At 41.7% G+C, this 26,631-nt stretch overlaps 1 protein-coding gene across 3 annotated transcripts in view; it reads left to right on the plus strand.

Annotated features, from left to right (window-relative positions):
* Window positions 1–26,631, plus strand: part of CDH11 (cadherin 11) — a 182,282-nt gene that overhangs the window by 2,061 nt on the left and 153,590 nt on the right. The window contains exon 1 of one of the 3 annotated variants that reach the window (XM_017889049.1): window positions 1–250. The exons of 1 other annotated variant lie outside the window; for it this stretch is intronic. The gene's annotated coding sequence lies outside the window, so the exon portion shown is untranslated. The remainder of the gene's footprint in view (window positions 251–26,631) is intronic. One more of the 3 variants, XM_017889050.1, reaches the window with a different exon arrangement.

Raw genomic sequence — 26,631 nt, forward strand, 5'->3', positions numbered from 1 at the left:
AACCCCCCGCCCGCCCGCCACCTCCCCCCGGTTTCTCATTCCTGCCACTAGCGCGCTCGGCGGCTCATTCCGCGGCCGCCGCCAGCCGAGGGGAGCGTCGCGGGCCGAGGAGCAGATGCCGCGGGGGCCGCTCGCAGCCGCCGCTGACTTGTGAATGGGACCGGGACTGGGGCTGGGGCTAACACCGCAGCGCTTGCCCTGCGCCAGGGACCGGCGGCCCGGAGGTTGCGTCCACCCGCTAGGGCCCCAGGTGAGGCGCGCCGCCAGTCCCTTCCTTTCGCCTGGTTGGGGCTTCTTGGAGTGGGGGGCAGGATTTTCTCAGGAAAAGAACGTCTTGGCGGGGCGAGGTGGTGGGGGAGACGGTGGTATCCGAGTCGAGAAGGTTTCACTAATGCAAAGCAACAGGGAGGGAGAGGTTTGTTTAAAAATCAGAAAGGGAGAAGGGAGCCAGCTGTGGGCGCGGGCAGTGCAGGGGACGGAGGCTCCAGATGTGCGCTCCACGACTCTCCCGGGCTCCGGCCTCCTCTGGGGTCTGCGCCGAGGCCGCGGCAGAGGGGGTTTGTACCTGGCTGGGGCAAGAAGCTGCAGAGCAGAGCTCCGGACACGCCGACTGCCCCCGGTTATGTCTCTGGGGAAAGTCGCCCACGGCGCGGTGCCCGTCAGCCCTGCGCCGCTTCCCCAAAGCGGCGACATGACCCCGCTCTGCGCGGTTCTTACTCCATCCTCCCGGATCCCTGCCTCAAGCTCCCCGGGGCTCAGTCCCTCCAGTCGAGACTGCTGGGGAAGCCCGGGAAAACGGAAGGACCCTAGCTCCGGAAGGCGATTGCCCGCACTTTAATAGCGTGGGTTTGGGGCCGCCGACTGCGGTTCTGGGGTAGCCAGCTGCGGTGCGCTACAGCCCTCCAGCCCGAGTCTCTGCGGGAGCTCCGGAGCCCGTTTGTAAGCTCCCACCAGCTCAGGGGTAGGTCCATGAGCGGCCCAGACTCGGGTTCGCCTCTGGCTTGGGATTGGCGAAAGCTGCCAGGGTCAACGTTAACTTTGAGAACCAAACCTTCCCGAAACCTGCGCCGCCTCTCGGAGCGCGCCAAGCCTCTACAGCTCCCGGCACGCACGGCCTCCCTCCCTGCGCTCTGCCCCCGGAACGCTAGCCGGGAGGTGGGAAGCACTGAGAAGCCGGCCGGATGGGGAGGGCGGCAAGGAGAGCTCCCTTCTCCGCACCCGCCACCCCCGCCCCCCACCAACACGGAGGAACTGTAGGAGGGCCCGCCTCACGCTGTGCAGCGGAGTCCCCAGAGAAAGTGGGGTCGGGGGAGGCTTGCGGGTCCGGCTTCCTTGTTCGTTTTTTACCGAGGGCCTACTTTCGCCGGGGGCTCCCTGCGCCTGCCTCTCCCGGGTGAAAGGTTTTCTAGGTGCTAGAAGAAGCCCTGTTGCTTTTGCTGATAATGCAGTAGGAATTTCATGGGCCATCACACTGCTATTAAGAAATTGCATCTTTTAATTATTTAATACCATCCCTGCATGACGACCGGTCATCCCTAAGGGATGTGAGTGGGGGATTGTTCTTGAAACCCTGCTGTATGAGGGTGTAGATTTCACTAAAGTCTTCCCTTCGTCTCCCCCTAAAGAAATCTTGCTACCATCGCTCTGAAATCTTTTATTATTTTCTTCTTCTAATCATGGCTTTCGGTTTAATATGAGGCAGTAAGTTTTCGTTTTAATCACAGGGAAGCTACCATAGTTAATCTGGCGAGAGGACGGATCAATTTCCTTATCACTTGGGCTTGCAGCAGACGTCGATGGTTTTGCGGGGTGTCTGGATTTCCTGGGGATGGGGATGCAGATGTGTTCTCAGGAGCGAGGATCCTTTAGCATCGCATCAGCACATTTGCCAGGCTGGGCTCTGAGCGCTAGAGCCTAATATGTTGGCAGAGGAGAAGAGAAGGGACTGACCTTCTTTTCGTTAATCCTGGAATTTTTTTTCCTACAAATACGTAGGTGCAGACACCAGAACAGAAATATTAACTGCCCAACCCTAGCTGCAGGGAGCCTAGTCTTCTTCCAATAGGACAAAGGAAAAAAAGTTACAAAACAAAGGGACAGAGTTGTGGCCAATACGAGAGGCACTCTGAGGCTCCAGCCACTAAAGTTCCTTAAATGCAATCTCTGATTTCAAGTTTTAGAGTTGGCCAGTGGGCTCTGGAATTGGAACCTCTATGTAAAACTGAAATCCATCCTAGTACAAAAGGAATGTGAGTGCTTTTCAGTAGAGACCAGGGAAAGGCATCTTTGCTTGAGTAAGAATTATCTTTACATCTTACTTTTGAGACACTGTAAATTAAGACATTAAAATGTCTTGCAGGCATGCACTATTATTAATAAAAATTATTACTATCATTTTAGTTGTTACTTCAGAGTCTGCATAAACTGGGCATTGTATGACATTGTTTGAAAGAACACACCACCCTCCTCACCCCTGGGCAAGGGAGAATGAAGGCATGCCTTGGACAGATTGAGACTGGATACTCTGGCGAGGCCCAGACATGTAGATTTATTCAAATGGCTGCTTATTGCTTCCTAGGAAAATAAGCTTTTAAAATAGTTCTTACTGAAGCAGTGGACCATCTTGATAGCACTTCAGAACTTTCATTACGTTCAGCATTCTTATCAGAACACCAGACAGCAAAATTACTAGAAACCTAAATTCTATTTTCAATTAAGATGCAATCTTTTGTTAATTTGAAAATAAAAAAAACATAGTTACGGTGCAATTTTTTTATGTCTTAGCACTCATGTTTCCTCTGTAGAGTGGTGGCTGTGGATGTGCATGTTTGTGTATTTGTGGGAGGAGGGAGCAGGGGACAGACTTGGAGAGCCGCGCCGTGATTTGGGGGAATAAGGATCAATTTCATGCTCTTTTAATGCAATTGTCTTCATAATTCATGGTTTTTCTTCCCCTTTGAATAGAATTACATGGCTGCTTTGTAAAGATTCTGGTTTGGGGACCCTCATATGGGAAACGCCATGACATTGACCTCGTGGTCTGATTTACAATGCCAGTACTGCACTCCCAGGAGCATAGTGTGTCCTGGAACCTTGCCTGTGAATTCCGGTGACTTATGAAGTGGTAACTTATGAAGTTGGTAAACGTTGATCTGTTATATTCAGATCTGTTTTTCAGAACCATCTAAACAAGATCTTCGAATCTGATTTTAGTCTTTCTTCGTTCTCAATACATTTATGTAGGTAGATGATCGAGAAACATAACAATTTCATTGGAATTTACTTTCAATATTGATGTTTTCACTTTGATCACAGGCATACTTAATCATTCAATAATAATAAAACAGTGGAATATAGAAAGTTTGAAAGTAGGTATCAAACTTTTTTTCTTGAATTGTCAAATTTGAAGAATGACTATGAACTTCCAAGTTTTTTTCCTAGAAAATTTGAGCACTGTGTAAATTCACTAGTCAATGATTTAAGGGACTGAAATGTGTTTGGGATGATTTTCTCCCTTATGGAATTGGCTGCTGTTTCACAAAAAGTTACCTAGTTTGTCAGGCACTCCTATTCTGCACTTACCAAGAATTGTGAGTTTTCAGCCTTTTTAATTTAAAGTTATTAACTCTGAAATATATAAAAATAGTTGGTCTCTATGAATTTGTGATTTAATTGATTAGGGGAAAACCATCAACAGGTCTGCTAAAGAAAAAGAAAAATAAAGCTGGAGAAAATTGGACACATCTGGTGCACCAGTAGGAGTTAAGAATGAGCTGTTCCATCAGGATTCCTGTGATAGCCATCCGCAGCCTCCCCTTTGAGCAGGAAGGACTAAAGAAAACACTCGAGGAGCATAATTAGACATGTTTCTGCTATAATTTTACCCTGACATTGAGAGCCTTGTACATCTCTGGAAATGGACTCCTTCGCAGAAGATTGCACTTCTGGCCACTAGAGGGCAATGGCACCCTTCTCCAACTTTCTGCATGGAGCCCATCTGCTTTTGAGGGCATCATGAAAAGTGGTTTTGTTACTTACCAGCCTTGTCTGGCCCTCTCAGGAGAGACCGAATTCAATCTAGCTGTGGTTCAAGCTACTGCTCGAGCAGTTTGTCAGGATTAGCATCTTTCTAGTGGGTGGATCCTGTTACCTTCAGCCTCTTCTTCCCACCTTGGAGTTTACTAGAAAGTTGGGAAATCTTGTAACTTGACATTGAGCAGCAGCCAGGGTGGGGGCTGGGCTGCAGGATAAACAAGGTCAGTTCTCACTGAGACAGTGATCTGGGAGGATTTTCTGGATTTTTTTCTGGCAAAAAGAGCATCATTTCTGACTCCAAGTGGAAGGGGATGGATAAAGAAGAAAAATATCAGTGAGACTACTGTGATACCATTGCCGGTTCTTACATCAGGTTTTGACGATGTCTGCAAGACACTTCTCATTTGCAAAAAGGAATGGCAGTTTGATCTTCGGTAAACACTTAGGGGCATGGAATTTTAATATAGCAGTAACTGTTTTCCTATTTCCTTTAAACCATTCTTGATATTGCTGTGAAAACCTAACTTTAGCAGAGAGTAAAATTTAATTCAAGATTGTTCCTCGTGCACTGGAGTATAATCATTTGATTTTTTTTCTCCTGATATGGAAATTATGACTTATGATTAAATTGTGAATTTCAGGCTACACAGATTAATATTTGCTCCTGTTTGATGTGTCATGAAAGTTCAGGAGGAGAATGCAGAAAGAAACTAATGCTATATTATGATTAAGAGGAAAACTCTATTAAAAAAAAGTACTGTTTTAAGTGGATACTTATTTGTGTTTTTTGTCTTAAGTGAGTACAGTTGCCTCCCTGGTGATTCAGCAGTGGAGTTCTTTACAGCTCTGAGCTGTGTTGGAATGCATAGACGGTTGATGAAGAAGGAATCAATGCAAATGGATTATGGGAGGGAGTATTAAGTAACTCAGTGAAAAGTAAGACAAAGTGTTTTGTAAACCGACGTTCACTTATCACTGGACAGTTTATTTAACTTAAAAAAGGACAATTTTAAATTCTAAGCTCTTGTGAATAATGCACATTGTTAGAACTGGAGGCAAAATTTCATTGTTATTTGGTTTAATTAGTCATGAGACAGTTGCAGAGTTCAGGGATTTTTATTGAGACAAAGCATTTCTCTCACAGTCTGTGGTGGAGGTTTCTGCTCAATCAGAAAATCTGGTACATCAGGAAATTAGGTGAGAGGAATGTGAGAGAGAAGAGAGGGAAAGGAGGAAGAAACTCAAAAGTATGAGAGAGACTAATGATGCTATTTCTCATGGAGGCCAATTTCTCATCTCTCTCTCTCTCTCTCTCCTCATTTAAGCCACTTGAAGAGCTGAATCTAGGAAACTGATATAAACAGCTTTAAGGACTGCAGTAAACAGTAGCCAAGGTCTTATTCTATGTTTTCTGGCACCAAGTGTCCCTCAAACAATATTTGTGAATGAGCAGGGGTTTATTCTCAAAATGTCCTGGTTACTGCAGGTGAAAAAAAGCCTTCGATTCCTAAACTCCACACTGCTTATTTGCCAGAAATCCTCCTAACATGGTCTTCTGCACTGAAATGATTTTCACAAATTAAAGTTAGCTTTTCACATTCAGCTCTCTTGAAGAAAATGGCCTGGAGCCCGGCTTTGTCCTCACTGGGATGATCACCTCACATGGCAACCAGCATGGTAGGGGAGGCTCCTCTCTGATCTTAGTTTAAGACACGTAGAGATCTCATTTCAGCCTCCATTAGGCTCCATCAGTGAGAGCAAACAGTGAGAATTTAGGGTAGAGTCCCTGCTATCAATGCATCTTTATTATTCTCAAAAAGAGCAAGGGTGGAGGAAGCGAGGATAAGCATAGTAGCTCAAATTGCTGCATACCTACCCTGCCTTGGATCTCTGGAATGTTTTACCCATAAACTCATTCTGGAAAGTTCACTTTTCATCATGCTAGAGGCTTGGACCAGTTATTCAATCTTGGAAGCAATAGTGCGCAGCAGCAGGGCCAGGATGAGGGTGAAGAGAGTGAGGCCAAGTAAGTGCATGGCTGGATTCTGTCTTGATTGAAAATTTTGACTTTTGCTCATCATAGATTTTTTTCCCACTAATCTTCATTATTTATTTACGTTTTTAGAGACAGAGTCTCACTCTGGAGTGCAGTGTTATGATTGCAGCTCATGGCTGGTCTCAAACTCCTGGCTTCAAGCAATCTTCCTGCCTTGGCCTCCCAAAGTGCTGGGATTACAGGTGTAAGCCACTGTACCCGGCTAACTAATCTTGAATTTTAAAATACTGCATTAAAGTATTACTTATTTTGATTACCGAGGTTTTTTGGTGTAGTCTTATATTTTGTGAGTGAAGAGTTTTGCCTCCATTACTTACAAAGTATGTGACCAAGAATAAGCTAGATAAGCTTCCCAAGACTTAGGTGTCTTCATGGTAACGATAGACTTAATAATAATATCTACATCCTAGGATTCTTGTGAAGATAAAATGAGAGTTTAGTACAAGGCCTAGCTCACGATGAGCCTTCAGTCTGTCCTGGGGTTGCTTGCCCTGTCTGAAATAGACTTGGGATTCAGTTTTACAGACTAACAGAACAGGTAGCAGTTCTTTCTTATCATTATAAGGCCAGAAATCTTGCATGGAACAGTTGTTTTAGATTGAGGCCTCTCCCAATTAGCAATGAATTGTTTCTTAGTGCCTGCCTTTTTTGAATGATTTCGTAAATTTAAGTGATCCATCCCTCTTCCACTTAAAAGATTCAAGAGGCAGTCGGGATTTGAGATTTGAGAGCTAATTACTGCTTTTGAACACTGCCTGCCTCCTTCCTACCTTTGCATTTTTTTCCCTCTGTTCATTTTGCATATGGGTTGCTGTGGTAGGTTACCCTGCAGTAATACCTTACTGGGAAAGTTTGCTAAGCATGCCATATTGAGATATTCATCACAGGTTTGCTTCCCTTTAAAAGGGGCTCATTACTATTCCAGACGAGCTCAAAAGATAATTAGTCTCTTGATAAATCATCTCCATTTCAAGAGTATTCCTGTTTGTTTTTCAGGTAAATGTATTTTGGGATTGTAAGGGTTTTGAGCAGTGACAGTTTTAACTCATAAATAGACGGTGGCTAAAAAAGTCCTGGTCCTGCCTTGTGGGTTTCTGTCTTTTGCAGGCCCAGGCAAAAGCACAGTGATTTCTCATCATGCTAAAAATAACGGAGTCCTCACCCTCTCTTAGCCCTGAATGGTTTTCCAACTGTTTCTCACCCAAGATCACAGCCAGGCTGGGCTTTCCAAGGCTCCGGGACCTTCCAGGTTGTCCTGCCGTTTCCCATCTGCAGCTCGCTGGTGTCATCTGTTCTTGCCCCAGGCTGGCATTCCCTCCTGCCTGCACCTTGCAATGAAAGGGAATATCTGTCTGCATTTGCCCGGGAAAAGGAAGGAGAGAGAGACAACTTTTTGAGATCCTACTGTGTGCTGGGCGCTCTACCAGGTACCTCATTTATTCCGTACAACCACCCCGAGAGGAAGGTACTCTCATCTCCATTTACAAATAGGAAAATGACTCTCAGAGGGAATTTAAGACACTTGTCTAAGCTCATGAGTCTGGGGAGAAGGAAAGCTGGCTTCCCAAACCTGCTGTGATTCTAAATGCTCAGGAGTTTTCTACTATGTCTGGTGCATGTCTCAAGCCTGGGCCTCCTTCACTCTCTGGAGGAGGACACAGAAGAGCTGATCTGACTGCTCAACCCTCAGCTCCTACAAAATCTCAAATTTTACCCATAATGCGAACTTCTGAGATCCTCTGATCCAACTCCCTTATCAGCAGGTTTTTTGTTTTCCCAATAATCCTACAGCTTCTTAAATGTCCTGATGACTGCCTGCTAACTACCTCTCAGGGAACCCAGGAGTGAACAGGTGATTCATTAACTCTAGTCATTAAAAGCACTCCATTTTAATGAAGAAGGAGCTGAAATAACTTTTTTAGTAACTTTCTCCCAATAGTTATATTTTGACCCCCCTTCACTTTTTCCTTTTCCTGAAGGCTCTGCAATGATTTGGAACCTGATATTGGATAATAGTTAAAACCCTGCATTTATTGAACACTTTGTTAGTTTCAGGCACTGTACTAAGAACATTCTATATAATATGAGATTTACTCACAGTGTCCTCATGAGCTACTTAAGACTGTTGCCAGCATCTTATGGGGGGCGGGCAGAGGGGTGCAGTTAAAATCATGTATTCTAGCGTTCCACAGCTGATAATTGACAAAGCTGGGATTGTAACCCAAGCATCAGATGATGAAGCTTAGTCACCATATCAGGCTGCTCCCACCATTCAGAGTGTCAGCTAATCCGATGAGATACAGCTTCCAGACCTGTCACCATCCTCATCACTCCCATCTGCTTCCACTGCATGTTGTCATTGCCCGCTTTACCACGTGGCATCTTAAATCAGGTTCCCTATCGCAGACAGTCTAACCACTTCGAACCACTGAATCCAGTACTTTCTCTAAGGAGGGCTGAGGACTCCATTTTACCAAGTAGAATTCTCAGGAATCAGATGAATGAAGTCACTAACTGAATCATCAGCTATTCCAGTCAACCTTCATTTAGAGATGAGGGTTCAGGAACCCGGAGAAGAACCAGGACTTCCCCGGGATCCCACAGTCATTTAGAGTCTAATGGAACAGAACTGTGCTCTTGAGGCTCTTAACCCAATCTCTTTTTCTTCTTCTTGTTCTTCTTTTTTTTTTTTTTTTTTTTTTTGAGGCAGAATCTTGCTCTGTTGCTCAGGCTGGAGTGCAATGGCAAGGTCACGGCTCACTGTGACCTCTGCCTCCCAGGTTCAAATCATTCCTCTGCCTCAGATTCCGGAGTGGCTAAGACTAGGCATGTGCCACCACCCCTGGCTGATTTTTGTATTTTTAGTACAGATGGGGTTTCACTATGTTGATCAAGCTTGTCTCAAAATACTGACCTTGTGATCCACCCGCCTTGGCATCCCAAAGTGCTGGGATTACAGGCATGAGCCAGCGTGCCTGGCCAAAAGTCATTGTTTAATTGATTATTTAAATAGTTGTACCTGTGGTCTGATTTCTTTGTAAACATATCATTAGTTCATTTGTTTATGTAAAGCTGCACCCTCTGATGTCCGTGGGCAGTTAGGTTAAAAGTTTTACATGGATCTCTTATTTGGAAGTTCGTGGTCAGTCCAGTGTCATTTCATATGCTGTTTGATAGTATGTTGCAAAATGCAACACTTGGCCCTGGCCTTAAGCTCTGTCCTACTTTATAGTCACCTCCTATTACTCCATTCCAAGGTTCTGTAAAGAACAGAGTAAGAATGATGTCCTTACCTTGCCACTGCCAAGCCTATAGACGACACTTTGGCAGGGTTTGGTTTGAAATTCATTTCAAACTCATTTCTTTGTCATTAAAGTAACGAAAGGTCCTGGGTTGGGCACACAGAAGTGGTCAAATCACAAGGGCTTCCCTTCAGAGAGCTGACAATATTAACAGCACAGAGAATACTAGGGTTGTTGATTAAAACTCAAAGCTTGATACTGTAAGGACCCCAAAGGAAGCATTAAATTGGGCCACAGGAAGGAGAAGTCACATCCAGTTTGGTGATCAAGGGTGGTTTGTGGAAGAAATAACAGAATTCTACTCCTCCATGGTCCAGAGGTCACCTAGACCAACAAACTCTGCCATCAGGTCCTTGAATCATTGCTACCATGTCCTGGTGGTAGTTGTAGCATTGCTAGTGATATGGAGCTCATTACCCACTTATGCAAACCACTGAGACATTGGGAACCTTCACTCTTGGAAATGCTTCCTTCAGTTGAGCCAAACTGTCTCCCCAAAGGTTATGTTCTTTGATGTAGCCTATGATGCTATGCAGGATAGATGTAATTCTTGATGTAATTCTTCCTCCACATTGCAATTAATCTTTTCTTTTTTTTTTTCTTTTTTTTTTTTTGAGATGGAGTCTCCCTCTGTCACCCAGGCTGGAGGGCAGTGGTACGATCTTGGCTCATTGCAACCTCCACCTCCTGGGTTCAAGCGATTCTCCTGCCTCGGCCTCCTGAGGAGCTGGGATTACAGGACTGTGCCACCACACCCGGCTAATTTTTGTATTTTTAGTAGAGAGGGTGTTCACCATGTTGGTCAGGCTGGTCTCGAACCCCTGATCTCATGATCCACCTGCCTTGGCCTCCCAAAGTGCTGGGATTACAGGCATGAGCCACAGTGCCCTGCTGCAATTATTCATTTTTTAAGTTGTCTACCAGGATGCCCTCTCCCCAGTCTTAAAATCTCCAGATGGAACTCCCCATTTTTTGTTGTTGTTGTTGTCTCTAGCTTTCCTCAGAGGAAAGGACTGAAGCCAGAAATCTAGGCAGCTAGACTCTAGATTATCAACTCCCTTCTACACACTTCTTTTATTGCAGCCTGAGGCTACATTACATTAGCTTTTATTGCCAGCCACATCACCCAGAGGACTTATGCTCCACAGTTTATTTGTTTATTTGTTTTTCCTTACGTGCTGCTGTTAAGCTGCATTTCCCCACCTGTCCCTGTGCAGATAAGACATGATAAGTCACCTTCAGTGGTGTTAGCACAGGCTCTGGAGTCAGGCTTCCCTGCTTCCAGGCGTGACCATGCCAGTAACCAGTTGTACAAGTCTCTATCTGCTTCTCAATTTCCCCATCGCACTGGGGTTAATGTCAGTATCTGCCTTCTAAAGCAGCTCTGTTATTAAATGATATTAATCTATAAAACTGTCTAAAACAGCTCATGGAATGGAGTTGCTGTTATTCTTATTGCTGTTACTTTTCCTATTGCTGAGTTTGGTCCATTGATCAGGTCTACTGAAATATTTTAAAATTTAAATCTTTAGTCTGTTATTCAGCATATCTGTCATCCCTCCTAGTCTCATGCTATGGGTTGGTTTCCTCAGTCCCAACCTTGCCTTGTAAAAACAGAACAAAGCGATGGCAATGAAAATACCCGGATGCGAGCAGGGACAGTGTCTTGTTAAACCATATGAGATATATATATATATATATATATATATATATATATATATATATAAACATATATATACACACACACACACTTTCCATTTGAGTGATTCAAAACCATGGAAGACAACATTCCATGCATCACTCATTCTATTTAGCACATGCTTGTCATTTTGTTTGCTTGTTCAATTGTTTGACTGCATGGCCTCAAAACCACCTTCCTATGTTTAGGAAATAACCACAATAAAAGTCTTTATAGGAGGAAGAGAGTTCCTTCTACTCCAGAGGCCTAAAGCATCATAGAGTTGGTTCCCTAACTTTCCTGGAAGCTAGAATGCCAACTCAGCACCAAATCCCCTGTGTTTTAAATTTGGATTCAGTATCTTACACACACACACACACACACATGCACACACACACACACACACATCATTGGCCATGGAGAACTCATTCTGGTCACTGTAGCAGTGGCTGTACAGCATCTGATTTCCAGGGGCCACAGAGGTGGTAAAATAACCCATATCCACTCATGTCCAGCAGGGACAACCGTGGTGCCTTCACTCTTCTCGTTCTATGGCAGAGTCTGGCCTGTGGTTCTAACTGCCCAGCCTTCCTAGGTACCTGGGAGTTTTCTGAGCCTCTTTCTCCAGTTTTCCTGTAAAGACTGTGCTGCCCAAAGTCTATTTTTGTTGCTTTCAACTAAGAAACCCAAAAGTTTTCATTTCCCCACATATCCTTGAGGGACTGTTATGAGGAACAATATCTGCTGCATTATTGAATGAGGTATCTGGCTTTTGAGTTCTTCTCAAAGGCTGAATAGAATGTTGAGAGTCAGATAAGGTGTAAGGTTGGAGCAGAAGGAGCTTTTAGTAAACATTGAATACGCTGGGTGCAATGACTCATGCCTATAATCTCAACATTTTGGGAGGTTGAGACAGGCAGATTGCTTGAGCCCGGGAGTTTGAGACCAGCTTGGGCAATACGATGAAACCTCATCTCTACAAAAAATTCCAAAATTAGCTGGTAACGGCGGCACGTGCCTGTTGTCCCCAGCTACTCGGGAGGTATTGCTTGAACCTGAGAGGTTGAGGCTGCAGTGAGCTGGGATTGTGCCACTGCACTCCAGCTTGGGTGTCAGATCTAGACCCTGTCTCAAACAAACAAACAAACAAACAAACAAACATTAAATAGTCCAATTTGCATTGAGCAAATATTGGGCAGGTGTCAGGACCTGGGCAGAAGCCCAGTAATATAGCTCAGTGGATGAGGTGGCATTCCAAGGGCAGCTATGGCAGACAGCATAATAGCTTGGCATGTGGATGGCAAATAGTCTCTTGCAAGGGACACATCCAGTTCTGTGGGAAAGTTTTCCATGGATTCTAGCCAGGGAGCCAATATAAAAATCTCAGAAGCTGGAATACATAGGAATTCTAGGCATTCATGGGTGCATGAAAGGGGATCCCCCATAAGAATGGACAAGTGGCCTCAAGTCACATCTTAGCTTCTGGAGGGGACAGTCTGCATGCCTTCTTAACTGTATAGCCTCTGTGTTGGCCCAAGTGTTGGGTAAACAGTGGAAGTTGTCCGTGCATACAGTTGGGCGAGTTTGGGCAGCAAGGACACACGGGTAAAAGCTTTCTCTGGAGTTAGTCTCATACCATCCCACAACAACTTCTCTAATACACCTTTGAGAGGAATCTGCTTCACTCTTTCAGGGAGTGAAGTCTGCAGGGGAAGCCCAAGGTCTCAGAGCCTCTGAGACGTGGTAGCCTGTCTAATGGGTCAGAGAGTACAACCTTTTAAGGGCTTTGATTTTGTAGCTGAGAGAGCTCCTTGCCCAAATTTAACCCAGTTATCACTGAACTGAACAGAACTCTTGGAGCCATTCATTTCAATTTCTTTTTCTTTTCTTTCTTTTTTTTTTTGAAACAGAGTCTCACTCTGTCACCCAGGGTGGAATACAGTGGAGCTATCTCGGCTCACTGCAACATCCACCTCCCGTGTTCAAGCGATTGTCTTGCTCTAGCCTCCCAAGAAGCTGGGTCTACAGGCATGCACCACCACACCCAGTTAACTTTTGTATTTTTATTGCAGACAGGGTTTTACCATGTTGGCCAGGCTGGTCTCGAACTCTTGACCTCAAGTGTTCTGTCTGCCTTAGCCTCCTGAAGTGCTGGGATTATAGGCGTGAGCCACTGCGCCCAGCTCATTTCAATTTCTATGTGGTAATCCGTGCCTTGTCACTATGAACAAAAATCCAGATCACTACCCAAAGATGACTAACCAAACATAGGTGAGGCTACATAGGCGACTTAGTAAAATATCAGTAGCAGTCAACTTTCCATTGTCTACTTATTAAAGCCACATGTTTAAAGGTCTTTTTTGAAATATATTTAATTGATAGCAGCAGCAAAACCACATTTAAATCCAAAGCCAAATTGGAAATCAGGGTGAAGTGCTTCATTTATGCAAACAATTCTAAATCTCAATACTTTGCCAAAATATTTCAGTAGTAAAGGGAGAACTATCTTGAACAACTTCACTCAACTTTCATCTTCATAAACAGACACTGCTATAGTGTAAGATATAATTTTCATGTTTATTATTATTTGGGGGAGCTTAGAAAGCACTTTATACTTGGAGTGTCAATATTATTGTCTTAGAGTAAAAATTGCAATGTAGCAGTAGAGCTGGGGACGCTTGGCTTCCAAGTAATACATTGGTGATTCTTTTGTTTTTTTCATTGCCATTCCTGCTGCAAGCATTGCAGGGAGTCTTCAACTTCAGCACATCTCAGCAGTGCATTTGGGAGCATTAGTCAGGAGACTAACGCAGCCTGAGAAATCACATCTTTGAAGTGAGGAACAGATCAGATCTGAGGCGTCGCTGTAGCTGCGTCCTCTCTATCACCCCCACTCTTCCTGTGCCCTGTATTGCAAGTCAGAAAAGCAACAGTTTTCACTTACAGAGAGATGTGCCTAGTGTCCTTTTCTTATTGGGTGCATAACTTCTGTCTCATTTCTCGTGATTGGAGAAAGATCAGCTGTCAGTAAGTTTGTGGCCAATTGCTGACAAATTTTCCCTAATAAGCTGCCCTGTGATTCCTTCCCTCTAGGCAGATCAGCCTTTGCAGTGCTGGCATTGCTGATAAATAGTTGTGTGGCCTTGAGAAAGCCAATTAACCTCAGTTTCCTCATCTGTAAAGTGGCCTTTTGGGTCCTTTCCAGCTCGAAAATGGCCTGGCTCTCAAATCTTCCTGCACAAATCACTTGGCATGGCACTTTGTAACCATCGCTTCTCAGCATTCTGGAGAAGGAATCACAGAGACAAGCATACCTGGATGTGAATGCACAGGTTTGCTTTGCCTGAGCAGAGTTTATAAGCAGAGGGTGATAGTGAGACATCATTTTGAAACCCTTTATGGGATACTTTCAATACCAAATTTAGAGCTTTGGACTTTATTCCCTAGGTCCCAAGGAAATTTTACAGGATTTGAAGCATGCTTTATTAAATGATTTCTGGACCACATTGAAAGGAACTGATAGAAAGAGACAGAAAGTTTAAACAGGGAAATTCACAGGGAGAGTAGTCCTGTGAGTACCCTCTGGCACTCACTTCACTGGGAGAGAGGATGAAGCCAGCACGAGGGTGGAAGCATTGTTATAGTAGCTGATGTGGACTGAGCATTTACTCTATGCACACACTGTGTTCAGCACGTCCCATGAATTATCTCAGTCCATCTTCAGGACAATCTCAATGAGGTAGAAGCTATAATTATCCATTTATAAAATATGCAAATCAATACCCAGGATAATTCGGCAACTTTTCCCAGTATTATGCAGCTAATAAGTGGATAAGCAGGGCTTTGAGCCAAGAGATCTCATGTTCTTCGTTTCTCTGTTATAGGGAGACAGACTTAAGATGCTTTCAAGGGCAGGTCCATGAGACTTACCACTGATCACTGTGAAGTGTTTACTGATGGCCTGGGACTGGGCCTTTCATAGGTTATCTCATTTCATCTTTCCAATTCCATAAATGGGAGCCTGAGATCACATGGTAGACAGCTGCAAATGATTTAAATTCAGGACCCAAAAGATCCAGAAACATTTTCCCATGACTTTTCTCAGGCATACAAGATTGATGGATTCTTGGCACTCTCCCCACCCAGAATTATTTAAGGATGACACCAAGTGTTATGTTTTCTGTGATGTGCTCATAAAACTTAAATATTTAAAAAGATGTGTTAGGCAGAAAGAAGTTGTGTTTCCAAGATCCATGTTCTCTCCTGAGAGTTTGGCTCCTGTCCAGCCCTGGCATACATGAAAGGAAGATGCTACCAAGAGTGTCATGTCAGAACATTTATCTTGCACCCAGGATTTACAGTTTGTTTGGAAATGTTGTTGAAAGAAGATGTATACATTCAGTTTTTGTCCATCAGTAGGTACCGTCCATTCTCTGTTAGGCAGCATTAAGATCTTCTATGTTGCATGTCAAAAACAGAGTTCCACTGCAGCTTCTCTAATGCATATTAATAAGAAACAAGATTTGTAAGAGGTAAAGAATAATCTACACTGAATTCTAGGATGACATTAAGAGACATGAAATTTAGCACTCTAAGGCAGGTCTTCATAATAAATGTGATAGCAAAGACCAACATGGCAAAGTTTGTTCAAAGAGACATAGTCCGCAAAGGTTTCTGTTTTGTATTGATCAACTCTTATATTCGTGTAACATTTCATCTGTAGATCCCCGGGTCCAACCCTTAACCCATCCCACTCACTGTTAACAAGAAGCAACTCACTCCCCTTGTGTGGACTCAAGTTTCCTCTTGGGTAGAATAAGAGGATGAGAATGGAAAATTGCCTCCCTATAGGAGGGATTGGGAAAAACAGTTGAACTCTGTTTTAAAAAGTCCAGGAAGAAGTTTCGGTTACACTGACTTGACCCAGAGAATACATGTATTATTCTCCTAACACAGCTCCTGGGTTCAAAATTTTATTTGGACAATGAAAATCAAGTTGATAGTAGGCTCATGGAAACTCAGAACGTAGTTCTCAGTTCTGGCAAAGAGGCCCCCAAACCTGTCCTCCAAGGAACAGTTGTGAAAACAAAGCAAGTAAGAAAAGCATTGTGAGTAAGAATGTGAATTGATGAAATTCATGGTAATAGCATCACTCTTCGAGGATTGCCCGTCTTTGCTTAATGTTGAAAAATATTGATACTATCTATAGTATTGTTTCCCCTGTTTTTACATTTGCATGGGAAACAATTCAATTAACATTTCTTTCTGAAGATGGTCTGCTTCTGAGAGAGTGACATTGATCGTATCAGCTTGGTCCACTGAGTGTGCTTTCACCTTGCAGGGCTGATTTGGATGCAAAGCAGAGAGATCTTGAAAATATCACCTTCACCTGCATTATTGCACCTCCTTTCAAAGCTCAGTTGGGTTTACTGTAAGGCAACATTGAAAATGCTATTCATGCACATGTTCTCAAATGTGAGAAATTGTGCTAATCCAGCTTTCATTTTCATATCAAATTGAACAAGAAATGAGTTTGTCAGAAACAATCATGTCTGTTGCAGAGGTGTCAGGTTGGATAGTCAGAGGGATGTGACTGTTGCCCTGGGAGGTGTCTTGTGTTGTGGGAATGTGTTGGAGGTCATCCAGTAGGCTAGATCCAAGTGTGCCTGCTGGGAAACTCACAGGGATGATAGCTAGCAGCTGGCTTGTCCCAGCTGGGAATATTTCCCAGTCTCCCTCTGTATTTGGTTCAGCCTCTTCCTTATTCTCAGTGCTTTCTGGGCCCCTCACAAAAACACGAACACTAAAATCTCTTCAAAAAACAAACAAGCAACAACAACCAAAAGAAAACCCAGCCTTTATATAAATAGTTCAATCTTTGTGAAATGTATGCTTTACGTTAAAAAAAAATATTGTAACTTGATGCTGATGCTGCAAACATGGGTGGTGAGATTCAAAGTCATTTCGGGAAGAACTGGGAGGACCTGAGATATTTATTTTACCGGCCATGTAGGAGCTGATTTTAAAGCTTTTAAGTTGTCTTAAAACTTAGAAGAATTCTTTTGGCTTTGTATTTCATAGATTAACTTTTGAATGTATTTCCCCCAAATATTGAATTCTTATGAAATCGAGAGTACTACCAAGACAACAGAATTTGCGAAGTCAGCTTACATACCTCCTTGTCTTTTTGCGTCTTTCTTTGGAATGAACAAATGGGGCACAGAGTGATTTAAATCTTACATCCTCTCAATAATTCCCTATGCCTTCACAACAGCAATATAAATGGGGACCATTCTTTGATGATCTTGGTATATGCTTCGCATTCATTGTCTCCTTCCATTCCCAGGATAGCCGTAAAAGACTAATCTGAATACAGAGAAGTGATTAAAAGTGCAGTGTTGCAGGGGTTTATATCAAAACAGATTTCACTGCCCCCAGTCTTTTGTTGTGCCCATGTGTATATTACATGCTTCTTTTTTTTTTTTTTTTTGCTTTAATTTCCTTCTCTCTACCTTGGGATAACAGTGGCACCTACAAAAAGCCAAGTATATAATGGGACTTAATAACTGCTAGCTATCACCTTGTGAGTTAGAAGTATATCAGTATTTCTGCTGTATAGAGAGAAAGAGATTAAATGAGTTTATGCATCTTATTCTGGGTTATATGGTTAGTGAGTGACAATGTGGAATTTGTCTCCAAGTTCAGTGTTTCCAAACCCATTTGTTCCTTTCCATTCCCTTTACTAAAATTGACTGATCTATTGCTGCTCTTTCAAAGCTAACTTTCACCTGGGTATAAGGAAGAGAATCTTTCCTCTGCTTATGAAGATGTCATGCTTCACTTTTAAAGGAAATTGACATAGATAATACTTTCCTTCCCAGCGGGAATCATATTTGCATACCTCTGAAAGTAATAACTAAATTTTTGCCACCAAATCCTTTGTTTTTGAGCTTTTATATGTTTATAATTGTAATTTCATGATAACTCTTTAACCCAGTGCTGTCCAATAAAAATACAATACAAACCACAAACGTCATTCACATATTTAGTTTAAAATGTTCTAGCAGTCAAATTAAAAAAGTAAAAGGGAAATAGGTAATATTTATTTTAATAATTTATTTTATTTAAGCCAATATATCAAAACTATAACACAATACAACGTAGTGTAACATAATATAAATCATTGATTTGTAATTAATGTAACATTATTAATGTGACATTGCATATCTTTTTTTATACTGTCTTTGAAATGTGGAGTGGGTTTTATACTAATGCATCTGGGTTGAGACTAGGTACATTTTAAGTGCTCAGTAGCTGCATATAGCTAGCGGATACCTTACAGATAGTGCAGGTCTCAACTTTTGAAGAATACATTTATACAGAATTTTAAAAAACTACTGTTGGTGAGGGAGACACTGTTGGGCATATTTTCATGTTATCTAATTCATCTTCAAAATAATCCTATACTACCATCCCTATTTTTCAGATAGAAACGTTAGAATCAGATTACATAACATTCTTATCATCATATAAGCTAGTAGAATGCAGAGCTTGAATTCAGATTTAACATATTTTATTTCCTCATGTAGGCCTCTTTCCATAATATTGTAACACCTTAATAATGATGGTGATTATTACAACGATGATGAAAAAATAATACCATTAATATAACAATTCTGTTACCACCTGGCATCAGTGAATTTATAATGCTTTCTCTTACATTGTCTCATGCTTATTCTCATTTCATACACAATTGTTTAAAACATGTATTTATATCCTAAATAAGCATCTAGCAGGTTGCAAGATCCAAAGCTAACCGAGAATATGTGATAACTCAACAAACCAAGCTGCTTCCAACACCCAGGTTATCCAGGTAATCAGATTCCTGTGAAGTTTAGAGTTTCAATGGAACGCAAAAAATATGAGCACCCAGGAGGTGTGCCATGGTGCTTGGACCACGTGGTAGGCACCTGCATGAATGTGCATGTGTAGGCACTGGGTGGAGGGTGACAAGAGGAGGGCACAGAGAGATGGGCTGGCTCCAGGTTGCAGTTGTTGCGGGTGAATTTACAGACAGCAGTAGAGAATCAAAATACCTTGACAGATAATGCTCAGTTTCAGTGTTTTTGCTGCATCTCAGCCCCCACACTTTTAAACCACAGCTGCTGGAGCCATCTTCTTGCAGTTTTTGCTCCATTGCTCCTGTCTTGAGTCTCCACCCCAAAGTCGGATTCAACAGCATGGTCCATACTAAGGGGATGGCCAAGAATAGGGTATTTCTTACCTGTAACCAGGCATAATCATGACTTTCAGAGATGTGGGTGAGCTATCACTGACACAAGCATCAGTGTCTCTAACACATGGCCCCTTCATGGGGAGACTTGACTTATAGCATGGTGGCTGGCTTTGGAAAGGAGAAATCTCAAGAGCATATGTTTTAAAAATACAAAAGTTGCGGCGTGCAAGGGTGCCTATGGTTCTGTTTGCATCATGCTTGTCTATATCCCTTTGGCTACAGGCCAGGGTCATATGGGCAAGCCCAGAGTCATTGTGTTACAGTCATGAGTAGAGGAAGGGGTGATTTATTGGGATTCTCCAAAATAAGAGTTTCCTCCACAGGTTTCCCAAGAGGGAGGTAAGTGATTTTTTAGGAGAGTGAGTATATGGAGATGTTGCAAGAGACGTGATCCCATTAGAAATATTTCCTCATACTCTCTTCAACTGTTGACTCACTGAGACAAATTGGGAGTAAGATTTTGAGTCTATAGCTACACAGAAATCTAAACAGTGCAGAAATGTATTTTCAACATGAATTTTTTAAAACTTAGACTTTTAGAGTTGTTTTAATTTAGACAGTATCTTTGGTTCTTAGAGTCAGAAGTTTTCTTAAAGGTCATATTAGCTGTTGTCTGCAGGCATCTTTTGGAGGTGTGAACTTGCAATCATTGTGCAAAACAAAGAGTCTGGCACTTTTAATTCTATTATGCAACCTGAGAATAATTTTATTTTTAAGAATGCATGTCTATATTGTATGAATGCAATGTATCATCATAACTGTGAGTAAAGATGTCCCTGAAACAAACAACAACAACAAAAATCCCATCAGACTAAGGATATATCATCTGCCCATGCACCCATTTATCACAATGTCCATCCATTCATTCATTTAGCAAAAGTCATACACACTAAAAATCAGCTAAGCTGTGGATATAAGGGTGGACAAGGTAGACACGGTATCTATTCTTATGGATCCTATATTTAGTTTGAGGGAGTGGACCACAGAAAGCAAACAAGTGAAAAAAATAATTTTTAGTAGTGATAAATGTGATCAATAGTACACAGTAATGTGATGTATTGGGAAGTGGCCTTGACACTTGAGGAAGATAGTCATTGTCTCGGCTGAGGAGCACTGCTCATGGGAAAATGGTAGTGATGGTCTTGATATTTACCATAATGGGGGCCTACAAAGTGGTGAGTAGGGAGGGAATAGAAGAAGGGAGGAAGAAGGAAAATAGAAAAAATAAAAATGAGGAAGAAGGAATGAATCAATGAAGGTAGGAAAGGAGGGCAAGACACTAGTATCACAATTCATATTTTCCCAAACTGATGACCTGGAATCCCCACAATTGTCCTGGGAGTTGGGTCTCCTAATGTTGAAGGAAAACTCCAAAAGAGAAAGGGAGTTTGACTAGCATCACAGTTGAGGTCAGGGCTCTGCCCAGGGAAGAACCTGTGCCTTTGGCTGTGGTGCCCTGCTTGTGCCTGCCTGTCTTTCCTCATGATTGGTTGGTGTCTTCTTGGCAAGGAAGGTTTGTCTCAGCAGTGATGGATTGAGAGAGTGGTATGCATCTTTTGGGGTTCCGAGAGGCCAAGAAATGTGGAGAATAAGTTTGTGTAAGTGGTTGGAAAGGAAATATTAGAACATAGTTCCTTTGAGTAATGGATAAAAGCTTTGAGGTGCTATGCCTGGAAGAATATAGCCTACACATATTTGAAGAATTACTTTAAGGAAGAAAGTTATCAGATTTTTCACCTTTGACAATATTAGAAAAGCAACTAAATGTGTATCTTAGGATGAAAATTTTGAATTTTAATCAGAACTGCTCCCTTGATAAGAAGTGTTAGCTATAGAGGGCATGGAACTGTTTTTTCAGAGATCATTACACACAGTGGTTGTCTACTCATTGTGATTATCACCAGTGAATGCCATTCTGGTGGGGGATGCCCCTGGCTGCCCCCTTACTCCAGTTTCCTCAAATTCATTATCTTTTGGGATTTATTTTTTTCTTTTTTAATTATTTATTTATTTATTAATTTATTATTATTATACTTTAAGTTCTAACAAATGCGCACAACGTGCAGATTTGTTACATATGTATACATGTGCCATGTTGGTGTGCTGCACCCACTAACTCGTCATTTACATATCTCCTAATGCTATCCCTCCCCGCTCCCCCAACCCCACGACAGGCCTCGGTGTGTGATGTTCCCCTTCCTGTGTCCAAGTGTTCTCATTGTTCAATTCCCACCTGTGAGTGAGAACATGCGGTGTTTGGTTTTCTGTCCTTGCAATAGTTTGCTGAGAATGATGGTTTCCAGCTTCATCCATGTCCCTACAAAGGACATGGACTCGTCCTTTTGTGTGGTTGCATAGTATTCCATGGTGTGTATGCACCACATTTTCTTAATCCAGTCTATCATTGATGGGCATTTGGGTTGGTTCCAAGTCTTTGCTATTATGAATAGTGCTGTAATAAACATATGTGTGCATGTGTCTTTATAGCAGCATGATTTATAATCCTTTGGATATATACCCAGTAATGGGATGGCTGAGTCAAATGGTATTTCTAGTTCTAGATTTTTTGCTTTTCTGAAAGAGGAATTTTTTTTTTTTTTTTTTCAATTTTCTTGGTTGGTCACTCATTGCAGCCTTTCCACTCAAATACTCAAAGGTCTTCCTGCTTTCTTCCTTAGTATTTTCTTCCAGTCTTCTTCTCCTATTACATTTGTTGCCTCAGATGATTCATGAATTTCATGGCAGTATCCAACATCCTGTCACTAGCTAATCCTCACGCTGCATCCCAAACTTCACTTAGCAAACTCTTAAATATGATAATTTCCCTATATTCTATATTTCTGTGATGTCAACAGTATCCACCCACTTTTCCAACCAGCGGTTAATGATCACACATTAACCTTGGAGGACCCATCTTTAAGACCTCACACCCAGTCCATTGCCAGTTACTACTGATTTCATTTTTGATATTTCTCTCATAATGTCTATTTTTCTCATTCTTTTGCCATTGTCAAAGTTTTCTGCCCTTATAGTTTCTCTTCTCAGATGTGTCCTTATTCTCCTAACTGCCCTTTTTACCTCCTTTCTTTGTGCAGAGCACTCTGACCTTCAGCTCTCACTTCTACTCTACCATTTCCACACAACTGTGAACTCCATGATGAGTTCATTGCCATGAGGGCAATAAACTTGGCACCACATATTACCCCTGTGTGGGGGCAAGTCATTGCCGTGAGGACAAGTTATGACTTGCCCTCAAGGAGTAGTCTAGCTTCTGTCAAGACTGGATGAAGGACTTAAACAATCTTGTGAATTTTATATTTCTGCATCTCCATTTACATGGGCACATCTCCATCTACTCTTCTCTGTGTCTAATCAAGTGTTGAACTCATATTTTATTGATGCTGTGATATTTTTCCTAGGTGACAGAAACAAAGACACAATGATGACTGGAAGTCTCAGAACATAACTTTTGTGCCTTAAGATCACTAAAAGCAGGAGAGAATGATCTTTCTGCCACTCTATCAGGAAACTGCAAAGAACTGAGACTACCCTCCCTGAGTTACAGCCAATCTATAAGGCCATTTGCTATGTCCTGTGAATATTCTGAAGGACACAGCTTGGGTCCTGTGTGCATCCTTGTGACTTGAGACAGGGAAAAACATTTACCACATAGGTCCTCAAAATTGTTGGATGACATGAATAGATGAGTAGATGAATGAATTAATATTTGGCTTCCCTAGACCTTCCCTGTTTTTTAAATATTCCATGTTTTCACTTGTATTGTCTACTCTCCTTGGGAGATCATGGCACCCTATAATATAAAATTTGTTATGGTACAGCTGTCTATGTGCTGTTCCCAGTAGCAATGGATTTCATAAGACTTAGATTGCATTCCATTTCACAAGTCATCATACCCAGTTTTACTGGATGGACGAAAGAAAGGGTTAGTAACTGACTGAAACTGTGAATGAATTCATGACTAAGAAAATAGATGGTTATAAAGCACATCTGTGATTTCAGGTTCTCTGCTCAATATGTCAAATGTAATAGAGATCTGAAAGTGACCTCAGGGGTCATTTTATTCTTGCCTTTTTTAAACAGATTTAGGTGGTGATATTTAGAAAAATTTAAAAGATTACAGCCCTCCCCCCTCACGCCCCCCACACAACAAATCACATGGCATAGTAGTGGCATAGACAAGAACAGGACTTCAGCACTTTAAATTCCTAGTGAGGTTCACCCTTCATTACTTAAGACAATATCTTATCTTAATTAATAGGCATTTGATAAGCACCTATGATATTCCAGACCCAATAGGAGATGCTACAGGGGATTCTAAAAATGAAGACAGAGGCAGGGCATGGTATCTCATGTCTGTAATCCAGCCAACTTGTGAGGCTAAGGTGGGAGGATTGCTTGAGCCCAGGAGTTTGAGATCAGCCTGGGCAACATAGTGAGACCCTGTCTCTAAAACACACACACACGCGAAGACACAGTTGCAATCTTCAATTCTCCAGCATCTCATAGACAAATGAGGGTAATTTGATAAATTCTCAACAGCACATGTATTACATACCGAGAGAAGGAGGGTCAGTCTGGCCAGCTGCTCCCATGTTTCCTTGCTGCTAGAGCAGTATTTGAATATATCATGTAACTAGGCTACTAAGTTTATCTTACAGTAGTATCTGATGCTGTTAACTATAGCATGTTGTTCTGTCATCCCTTAGTATCCAAGGAACTTAAGGATTAACGGCGAGAGGAATATGGTAGCAACATGAGGTTCAATATTTACTATTGAACTTCTCATTACCCCTGTTCTTTCCCTGAAGATACCCCATTGGTCATTTGGTTCTTCCAGCTGCTGCCCTACCCAGTTTCATGGCCTTCTCTCCCATAGTTGATCTATTTTGGTAATTCATTTTCTCCATTGCATTGAGCAAGCTGAGTCTTCTGGTAGGACGGAAGAATCAATAAGGGTTGCCATCCTTGTGTTACTCCAATAATCCAAGCAATCCTAGACTGGGTTTGAGTGACTCACCTGCTCTTTTTTGATGGTTTCTGGTTAGACTGTCATTCTAGCAGACCTTAGTCATTGGGCAGAGTCACAGAGAAAACCAATTTACAGACTCAATTGCTGAATTTCCTCTTATTTAAAAAAATTTTATCTTCATTTTCTAATCAGAAGTCCCCAGTAGTGGACTGGAAGTAGAGAATGTGAAAGGATTCTCATGTGTTGTGGGGGAGATGCTACTTTTCTGTTCTTTGTTATGGGACTGATTCCATGGGTGTGTTTCCTAATTCATAGAGCTGTGCTCTTCTTTGTGTATACTATACTTAACATTTTAGAAAATAAAAGTGACTACTACTGAAAATCATAATAATTTCACCGCTAGAACAGTGGTGATTTTGCCCCCAGAGGACATTTGGCAAGATCTAGAGACATTTGTTTTGCCACAGCTTGGGAGGGAATGCTGCTGGCATCAAGTGGATGCCGCTCAACATCCTGCAGTGCACAGGACAGCCGTCTGCAGAAAACAGTCATCTGACCCAAAGTGCCAGCAGTGCTCAGGCTGACAAGCCCTACCCTAGAGAATGAGGGTCAATCTGAAAGATTCGTTATTGAACAGTCATGACAATTACCATTTATAGAGACTTATGAAGTAGATTGGCTATATCTTCATTTTGCATTTGAGGAAATTAAGGCTAACAGAAGCTAATGTGTCCAGCATGACCCAGTTGGGAATCCAGGCCCCCATGCAATCCAAACCTTGTTCTTTACAACACATATATTATTTTGCCTATTATCACTTCTCTAGCAATTTTGAAAAGTTACAAATATGTTTTTCCCAATAGCTGAAATGAGTTTGTGTGTGTGTGTCTGTGTGTGTGTAAAACAACCAGATAAAAGGTAATAACGAGAAGAGGCTTTAAAAGATATTATCCACATAGTCTTCTGCAATGATGTCTTTATCAAAACATAATAATAGACTACTGTGAACTGCTTTTGCCAAGAACTTGTCAAAAAAAATCAAACTGAAAGCATAGTATTCTAGTTATTGAACGAATTGAAATTTGACCTTTGGATACAGGTAAGAAGACAACGGTCATTCAAGGGAGTTGAAACGTGTTTCTGGATGTTGTCAGGAGACTGAATATCCTCTTCCAGTTCCTTGAGTCAGAAATTTTCTGAAGTTTCCATTTGTAAATATTAGTATATACATAGGGTGTTAGTCAAAGTTCAACCAGGAGAACAGAACCAACAGGATACACACACACACTCCAAATATATACATATATATTTGTATATACTAAATTATATATATTTGGTATATATACATGTAATACATATACCAAATCTATATATTTGGTGTATATACGTGTGTATATATATGTTATATATAATATGTATAATATATATGTGGGTATATATATATTTGGTGTGTGTTTGTGTATATATGTACATATATGTACAAATATGTATATATACACATACATAAACCTGTATACGTACAAATATGTATACACACACACACATATAAACATATATATATAGTAAATATAGTAAGAGATTGACTTAAGCAATTGTAGCATGTAGTAGTCTCTTTGGACTGTTATAACAAAGTACCTTAGCCTGGATAGTTTATAAAGAACAGAAATTTATTGCTCACGGTTCTGGAGGCTGGAAAGTCCAAGATCAAGGCACCAGCAGATTCTGTGCCTGATGAGGGAGAGACAAGAATACTTGTAATACTTCACTAGAAGTATTACAAAGAAGTTGCAGCTACATGGGCATATGCTTAGGATAAAATGTTAAGAGGTACAAGGTAGGCCATCGAATTATGTATTCAGTCTGACTTCAACTTACTACACACCTACTTACGCACTTATGCATATATCAGAGCATGTAGAGAAAGTATGCCAAAATGCCAGCAGCAATTGTATAGGGATGGAATTTAAGTTTAAAATTTAAATTGTATTCATTTTCAATTTGTAATTTCTGTATATTCCTCATCGACGGCACCATCTCAATGCCTTCTCACATAGTGGAAGAGGCAGGGGAGCTCTTTTGATTCACTTTTATAAGGGCACTGATCCCTTGGCCTGATCACCTTTAAAAAGCCCCACCTTTTAACATCATCGCATTACAGATTGTGTTTCAACATATGAACTTGAGGGAGATATTTTAAGACCTTAGCAGAGAGGTTGGCTGGGAAAATTCAAAATCCATAGGACAGGTAGGCAGGAAGGGCAGACTAGACCTCTC

Source organism: Rhinopithecus bieti, unplaced genomic scaffold, assembly GCF_001698545.2.
Source record: "Rhinopithecus bieti isolate Rb0 unplaced genomic scaffold, ASM169854v2 scaffold_18285, whole genome shotgun sequence".
NCBI classification, from domain to species: Eukaryota; Metazoa; Chordata; class Mammalia; order Primates; family Cercopithecidae; genus Rhinopithecus; species Rhinopithecus bieti.